The sequence below is a fragment of the Zingiber officinale genome, chromosome 2A (assembly GCF_018446385.1).
Source record: "Zingiber officinale cultivar Zhangliang chromosome 2A, Zo_v1.1, whole genome shotgun sequence".
NCBI classification, from domain to species: Eukaryota; Viridiplantae; Streptophyta; class Magnoliopsida; order Zingiberales; family Zingiberaceae; genus Zingiber; species Zingiber officinale.
Genome location: NC_055988.1, coordinates 103,934,097 through 103,942,747, shown reverse-complemented (window position 1 = coordinate 103,942,747; position 8,651 = coordinate 103,934,097).

The following is an 8,651-nucleotide window of genomic DNA, read 5'->3' as shown; positions in this document are numbered from 1 at the left end:
GTAACAAAATCATATACACTAAATAAATTATAGCAAATCACACAATCAAATTATAATATCTGATTATTATTACAACATTGTTACATTCTATGAAGTCCCAAAGTCTTTCATGGACACCTTGAAGAAACTATTTTTATGGAGCAACCACCTAGATTCATCCACCTGCAACTTTCAACACATGTTTGTCAACTTCAGAAATCTATATATGGTATTCGACAAGCACTTCGTGCATGATTTCATCGTCTATCTATCTGACTTTCATACTTAGGGATTTTCTGACTAAAAAATTGACTATTCCCTATTCTATAATTTAATGAGAAATTTTTAATATTTATTCTAATTTATGTGGATGATATCTTAATAACTGGTAGTGATCAAAACGACATTACTACTTTACTCCATCTTCTTCGTCAAGAGTTTTCTATTCGGGATCTTGGCAATGCTCGTTTTTTCCTTGACATATAATTTCTCTTACATTCTGAAAGTTGTCTTCTCTCTCAGAGTAAATATATTATTGGACTTCTACAATGAGCTAAAATGAATGATGCACATCCTATCTCCATACTAATCATTGAAAGAGGTTTCACTGCACCTTCATCCTCCTCTTCAATGGCTGACTCCCAGACCTACTAAAGCATTGTTGGTGCCCTACAATATATCATCATTACATGACCCGATATTGCTTTCATTGTCAATCGTGACTATTAATTTATGCATGCTTCTACTGAACACCATCGATAATGTGTTAAGATAATTCTTTGACATCTTAAAGACACTATTCTACATTATTTTATTTTATATCGTGAGTCCTCACGAGAATTGATTGCCTACAGTGATGCAAATTGTACTAGATCTCCTGAGGATAGACATTCTACTAGTGGATATGCTATACTTCTTGGGCAAAATCTTGTTTCCTGGCTTTTAAAGAAGTAACCTATAGTCTTTCGTTCAAATATTGAAGTTGAATATAAAGCTATAGCTAATGCAACGTCATAAATTATTTGGCTATAATATATTTTTTTGGAATTACACTTTTCCCCAACTACTACGCTCAAAATATGGTGTGATAATATTGGAGCTACTTATCTTGCGACAAATCCTATTTTTCATTCTCATACCAACCATGTAGAGATTGATTTTCATTTTGTTCATGAGCGTGTGTTGACTGACAACTTTCAGTTTCTTACATCTCTACTGAAAATCAAATTGCTGATATATTTATCAAGCTATTATCCAGACAGCGCTTCACCAAGTTAGCATTCAAACTCAATATTCAGGCACTTCTGTTGAGTTTGTCAGGAGGGTAATGACAATTGATCCTGTCTGAGATCTGCGAAGATAAGCACTGACTTTTATGAATGACGATGACCTCCGATGAAGATGAACTCCGAAGATCTGAAGAAACTCCTCAATGCTCCTGTGCACAATGAGACGAGCTAACAAAACGTTAGTGACCTAAGACCGGGGTGGAGATCCCTAGCTAGGCCCTCTGACGCTCAAGTCAGTTCCTCTCACAGATGGAAGAAGAAGAACAGTAACTGAAGTGAAACAGAGTTTAGATGCTAGAATTTGTGTACCTCGCCAACGGAGAGGATCCCCCTCTTTATACTATCTCACCTGACCTTCGTAGTCGTGAAGTGGTCCCCAGTTCATTAGGGTTTATTAGGAGATGAAGTCATCTTCTATATTTCATACAATAATCCTTTAAAGAATCTTTTCTGTACCCCAGATGTATCCATTTTGTCATTTATGACTTGTATTTATAATAGGGGCACACCATCATAATTGAAGAGACTTCTAGAAGATATTTTTTGCCAAATATTCTATTAAGCATGTCTCGGTCGGTCGTTCAAGTCGGTCGTATATACTGTTTAGGAATACTTTCAGTTGAATATGTCTCGGCCGATCATTCAAGTTGGTCGTATATACTATTAAAAATGCCTCCTATTGAATATGTCTCGGTCGGTCGTTCAAGCCGGTCGTATATACTGTTAAGAATGTCTCCTGTCGAATATGTCTCGGTTAGTCATTCAAGTCGGTCGTATATTAAGACTATCTTTTGTTAAACCTGTCTTTATGCTCAAGCGGGCTTTGCCCAGGCGAGCATATATAAGCGCGTAGGCACTCGCTCAGCCTGCGGTCAACAAGTAATATGCTGAGAGTTATATATATATAAGGCTAAATGTCTTTATGCTCAGGAGGCTTTGCCCAACCAAACATATATTGTTAGGGTCGAAATGTGCTAGGGGAGGGGGGGGGGGTAGAATAGCTCGTCATGCATTCGTTGCTTGCTTCGATGATGATATGCAGCAGAAATAGACTTGAAACAAGCTCTCCAATGCTAAGACTTGAATTTACTTGGTATCCATCTCAAGATGAGGTGACTAATACAACGATTCACACATGACTCACTCTCCACTAATGAAATATTCCTTCTCAGTCACAGCCGGAGGCAGAGAAGCCTCGCACAAACCCACACAACAAAAATACAACACACGCAAGAAGAAAATACAAAGATACAAAGAAAAACTCTTTCTTCTTGCTTACTTGTTGCTTGTTGTTGCCTCTTAAACCTTGGAAGTACACCAGCACTTGCCTCCAAGAACCTTCAAGAACTGACCGTGAGAGCTCGAAAAGTATCGTTGAGTGTGGAGTTGAAGATCTGCGGAGAAGATACTCGACAACAACTATAACCTGCGCAATGGTCGGATCTCAATCGATTGAATTTGCTCTCAATCGATTGGGGAGGCTTTGAATCGATCGGTCGATTGATTCAGAGCGCCTCTGTGCTCTTTGGAAATATCCTGAATCGATTGACCAATCGATTCAGGCTTTCTCGCGATCGCGCAAGAAATCCAGCTTGTCCCCAATCGATCAACCGATCGATTGGAGGTTCCCAATCGATCGGTTGATCGATTGGGAAAGCTTCTGTGCGTGACATAAGCTCTCAATCAATCGACCGATCGATTGGGCCATCTTTCTTCGCGTCACACATCCAATCGATCAATTGATCGATTGGACTTTGGTTCAATCAATCGGTTGATTGATTGAACCACCTTTGACTTGCCTAAACTAAGTTCAAGGTCTCCAATTCCAACATCCGGTCAACCGTGACCTATTGAAATATTATGCCTAGCATCCGATCACCCTTGACCTGCTAGGACTTCTTTACCAAGTGTTCGGTCAATCTCTTTGACCACTTAGACTTTTCTTCTCGTGCCAAATGTCCGGTCAACCTTGACCCACTTGGACTTACCATCTTGTGCCAAGTGTCTGGTCCTTCATGACCCACTTGGACTTCCTTCCACCAGATGTTCGGTCATCCTTGATCCATCTAGATTTCCTTGTGCCAAGTATCTAGTCAACCCTTTGACCTACTTGGACTTCCCACACTAGGTGTCCGGTCAACCTTAACCCACCTGGATTTCCACGTGTTTGGCTTCACTCACCAAGTCTTTCCACTAAACCATTCCAATCGATCGCCTGATCGATTCCACGACTTCAAGCGCTTCTTCTCTGTTCTTCACGATCCATTCTCCACTGAGTTCACCGACACACACCAGATCTTGGAGGCTTAGAGAGGAGTGTTATTGCACTTCCAAGCAGGTCAAGAGGTGTATTCAAGCAAGAAGAAAAACAAACTAGGGTTTCTGCCGTGTAAATCTTGTAAGATTTGATATTGTATTAGCTTGTATTTTGTTCTTCTTGTATATCTTTGTGTGTGAGCTTGTACAAGGCTTCTCCACCTTCAGTAGTTACCGTAAAGGAGTGTTTCCATAGTGGATGAGTGAGTGAGGGTCGGATCCTTGGATTAGTCACCTCTTCTTAAGGTGGATACCAAGTAAATCTCAGTGTTAGCGTTGTGAGTATGTTTCTTGTTGTTTATTCCACTGCACATCATCTAAGAAGCATATCAACAAGCACAAAGAGCTATTCACCTCCCCCCTCTAGTACATTTCGATCATAACATATATGAGCACATGGGTGCTCGCTCAGCCTGCGATCGACCGATAATATGCTGAAAGTTATATATAAGGCTAAATGTCTTTATGCTCGGGTAGACTTTGCTCGGTCGAGCATATATGAGCACATGGGTGGCTGCTCAACCTGCAGTTGGCTGGTAATATGCTGAGAATCTTATATAAGGCTAAATGTCTTTATACTCGAGCGAGCTTTGCCCGACTGAGCATATATGAGCATGTAAGTGCCCGCTCGGTCTGTGGTCGACCGGTAATATGATGAGAGTTATATATAAGGCTAAATGCCTTTATGCTCGGGCGGGCTTCGCCCAGCCAAGCATATATAAGCATGTGGGTGCTCGCTTAGCCTGTGGTCGACTGGTTATATGCTGAGAATCTTATATAAGGCTAAATGCCTTTATGCTTGGGTGAGCTTTGCCCGACCGAGCATATATGTGCACGTGGGTGCTCGCTCGACCTGTGATTGATCAGTAATATGCTAAGAGTTATCTGTAGGACCGTTAGATTCGATAGAGGGGGGGTGAATATCGATTCGCAAAACAAGAGTATAAGCGCAGCGGAAAAGTAAAATAGACACAGTTGTTTTACTTCGTTCAGAGCCTGTGACGACTCCTACTCGAAGGCCCATGGTCCTTGACCACTTTCGTTGGGCAATAACTAGCAATTCGAAATAATGATTACAAAAGAATCGTACAGTGAATGCTAATGAAAACTAAAAACAAATATCGACAAAAGGGAAAAGAACGGAGCGTAGTGTCGGAGCTTTGTTGGCGTCGCACTGAACGTCGAGCAGCAAGACCAGCAGTAGAAGAGTTCTCAGCTTAATTGATTGATCCTGAAGCTCCTGTCTGGGGCTTCTTTTATATGCTGTTCCAGGCGCCTGGATCCCTTCCGGGCGCCTGGAATGTGACGCAGCTGCACAAACCATGATGCTCCACGTGGCGACGACTCGGCTGGATAGAATTCGCCTTCCGGGCGCCCGGATCCCTTCCGGGCGCCCGGATCTCCGGGCGCCCGGATCCCCTCCGGGCGCCCGGACCACCTTGTTCCAGAAAACTCCTTTTTCCTGCAAAACAAAGTTAGTCCGAGGCAAATGTATATCCTGCAACACAGATTGTCAGCACAGTTAAAGTTCAACAAATAAATAAAAAGAGTATGACTTAGATTCCGTCTTTCCGAGACCGGAATCTAGTCACGATCTCGACTTAGACATCCGAAATGGATCTAAGCCGGATCGACGCCTAATGTCCCCTTCCCGGGAACGCGTCCTCACAGTCACTCCCCTCCAGTGACTTACCTCACTTACCTGCCAGACGTCCGGTCAGCCCGTCGACCCGTCTGGACTTCTCGCCAAGCGTCCGGTCAGCCCGTCGACCCGCTTGGACTTCTCGCCAGCTATCCGGTCAGCCCGTCGACCTAGCTGGACTTCTCGCCAAGCGTCCGGTCAGCCCGTCGACCCGCTTGGACTTCTCGCCAGCTATCCGGTCAGCCCGTCGACCTAGCTGGACTTCGTGCCAGACATCCGGTCAGCTCGTCGACCTGTCTGGACTTTTCCTGCACACTTGATCAAAGTGTCAGACAACAACAAAACTAACTTAACCTATTTGTCATTCATCAAAACCTGGGTTAGACCGTTAGTGCTACCCGCACCAACAATCTCCCCCTTTTTGATGGAATGACAACTTGATTTAAGTTAGTGAAAACATATGCAAGAAGCAACATGCATTTGTGTGGTTTTAAAGTTAGTTTGTGTTTTCAAATTGGTTTAGCTAACTTAACCACCTAACCCTTCTCCCCCTTTGGCATTCATCAAAAAAATGAACAGAGGTAAATAATCATAGTGAAGAGTTACTGTAATAGGTAAAAAAAATATCTAAGTTTGGTCAAAATTTGAAAGATAAAAGTGTAATTTTTAACACCAAGTAAAAAATAGTCAAGTTGACTGGGGGGAGACAAGTTGAGTTTTGAAAAGTTGATCAAGTTTAACTCTTAAGCTTGTGGAAATTTTCAAAAATAGGTTTTTCAAATTTACTTTTTATGTTTAAGTAACATCTACTTTTCAAAAAAGGAAAATTTTCAACTTCGATTTTTCAAAACAAAGCAAAAATTAAATAATTTTTCAAGAAATAAAATTTTTGCCAACATTAATTTTTAAGGCTAATTTGATAGAGGCTAAATTTGAAAATTGGGTGGGATTAAACTTTCACATTTTTCAAATACTTAGTTAAATTTAACTTTTTGTAAATCAATGTTCAAACATATGTTAGGTTTTAAAAAGTATTTTTCAAACACACAAAATTTGAGTTAATTCTCCCCCTGAACTTGATACTTAACTCTAACCAGCTGTCTAACCAATTAGGTACTAACTAACTATCAGAAGATAGTAGCTTTCACTTGGTTAGTCAGATTAAGTTAATTATAACCAGTCAGTGTTTGACTTGACTGATGAACTTTAATCTGATTAATATCTGAGTTGTATTTAACTTCCAGACTTTTGTTGATGCACTGAAATAAGCATCTTAAGTCCAGACAGTTGGCCTATGCATCTCACCCCTTTCTATGTTTGTCAAACACAATCAAGGTAAACCTAGGGTGTTGGTGAGATGCTCAATAACTAGTCCTATGGGTACATGCTTTCTAAGGATTCAAAACTAATCTAAGGCCAAAACTGTTTTTGAAAGTCTAAAAATGGAAAGTTTGAAAACAAACAAGTTTAGCCTATAAGTTGGTAAAATCATTTTTGAAAGTATTTTTGAAAGATCCTAACCTATTAAGATAGAACATATTCAATGTAAGTTTGAAATGCCACTAGATAAATCCAAAATATTTTACAAGTAGTGTAGCTACAGAAGTAGGTCATGACTAAGGCTACTGAGATGATGAAGGGGGTGGTCCAGATCCCAAGGATCGAAGAAGTGCCATCATCTCAGTGTGTCGGGTCTCTCGGCACTCGTAACTCGGCAACCTCTCGCCGTATGTCCCGATGAAAATCAGAGTTCTCCTTGGAGACTCGCCATAGCTCTCTAGTCCGGCCATACGGTCGGCTAGAGTGCGGGAGCGGTCGTGGTGCTCGAGCTGGGTGGTGGTGGAGCCGTGCGGCTTCCTCGAAATAGTGAGCATGAACTCGCCCACCGCGTCTGATCGGGTGGTGCCGTGCCCCTCCGCCAAGACATAGTCCCGTCATCTCTATCTATATGGATGCCGGCTAGGGAAAAGTTCCGAGCGGCTATAACATCGAACTCGGTCATATGGGCAACGTCTCCCCTAGTGATATCAATGTGCAACGAGGACATATAGGCTGTCAGAATGTGACCAAATGGTATATGGACTCGACTGTCAGTCACAAATCCAGCTGAATAGATGATGGTGGAGAAGATATGTAGGCTGATGTCAATGTCTAACTTATGAATCAAGGCATAAAGTAAGAACGAATGGAATGGACGCATCACAGCGATGTCCCGAGTAGTCAGTGGTAAAAGGCAAAGGACTACAACCCTATAAAGAGCGTAGTCCTGGACTCGAAGTTCTACTGACCTAAACTGTGTCACCGTGGGATCTCTCTCTCCCCCGAAAAAATATGAATAAATCGTATCGAGAGTAATATGTGAGTAGGGATCTTCGAACGGTAGCTCCCTCGGAGGATAGCACAAAAAGGAGCAAGTAGATGGACGCAACTCTAAAAACTCTCGGATAGTCGTAGGGGAAAATATGATATCAGTGCCTGCTGCCCTAGTGGTATAGGTGAGATCGTCTATTTTTACTGGGTTATTGCAAAATTCGGCACACAGACTTATGTTTATTGGACTGGTACATTCAACAAGGTTCCTTAAGTTATAGTGGCCTATAACCTCTAAAGCAGAGGGACATGACCTTAGAAAGAACGATCTATCTATGCAGGTAGTCCTAATGGTCTTATAAATGGTGGACTCAAACTTAATCCTAAGTTCGTCTGTGGGAAACCTAGGGTCTGTATTAGCATTGGAGGGTCCAGCACCAGTATTTGTTCGTTTCCTACTGTATATAAATAAAAGAATATTCTAAAAAATTGAGAAGACAAATTCTAATAAGATTTTAGAGAGGGGAAGTATTTTATTTACCGAGGAGCCATCGAAAAATATAGATTTGACGACCTCGGTTGAATCGCAACAACGTCTTCACGGCAAGAAAATTTTGATTTAGAGTACTTTCGCACTGAGGTTCAAAGTGAACCTTGGCAAAAGTGAGAATTGGTGGGGCAAAGGTTGGGGGCGCCTGCTGCCCCTTATTTATAGGGGACTCCGGGCGCCCGGATCCCTTCCGGGCGCCCGGGGTTGCTAGGGCGGGGAATACCAGGGGCACCCGGCCCTGGTTTTTGACTTTTTTTTTTTTTTTTTTTTTAAAATTAGGTTTGAAGTTAAGTTTTAAGTTTGAATAAAATTTTGAAATTAAGTTTAAAGTTAAATTTTGAAATTAATTTTTAAGTTTTAAAATTTTGAAAAAATTTTTAAGTTTAAAATTAAAATTTTGAAATTAATTTTTAAGTTTAAAATTAAAATTTTGAAATTTATTTTTAAGTTTAAAATTAAAATTTTGAAATTAATTTTTAAAAATAAAATTTTTGAAATTTATTTTTAGGTTTAAAATTAAAATTTTGAAACTTATTTTTAAGTTTAAAATTAATATTTTGAAATT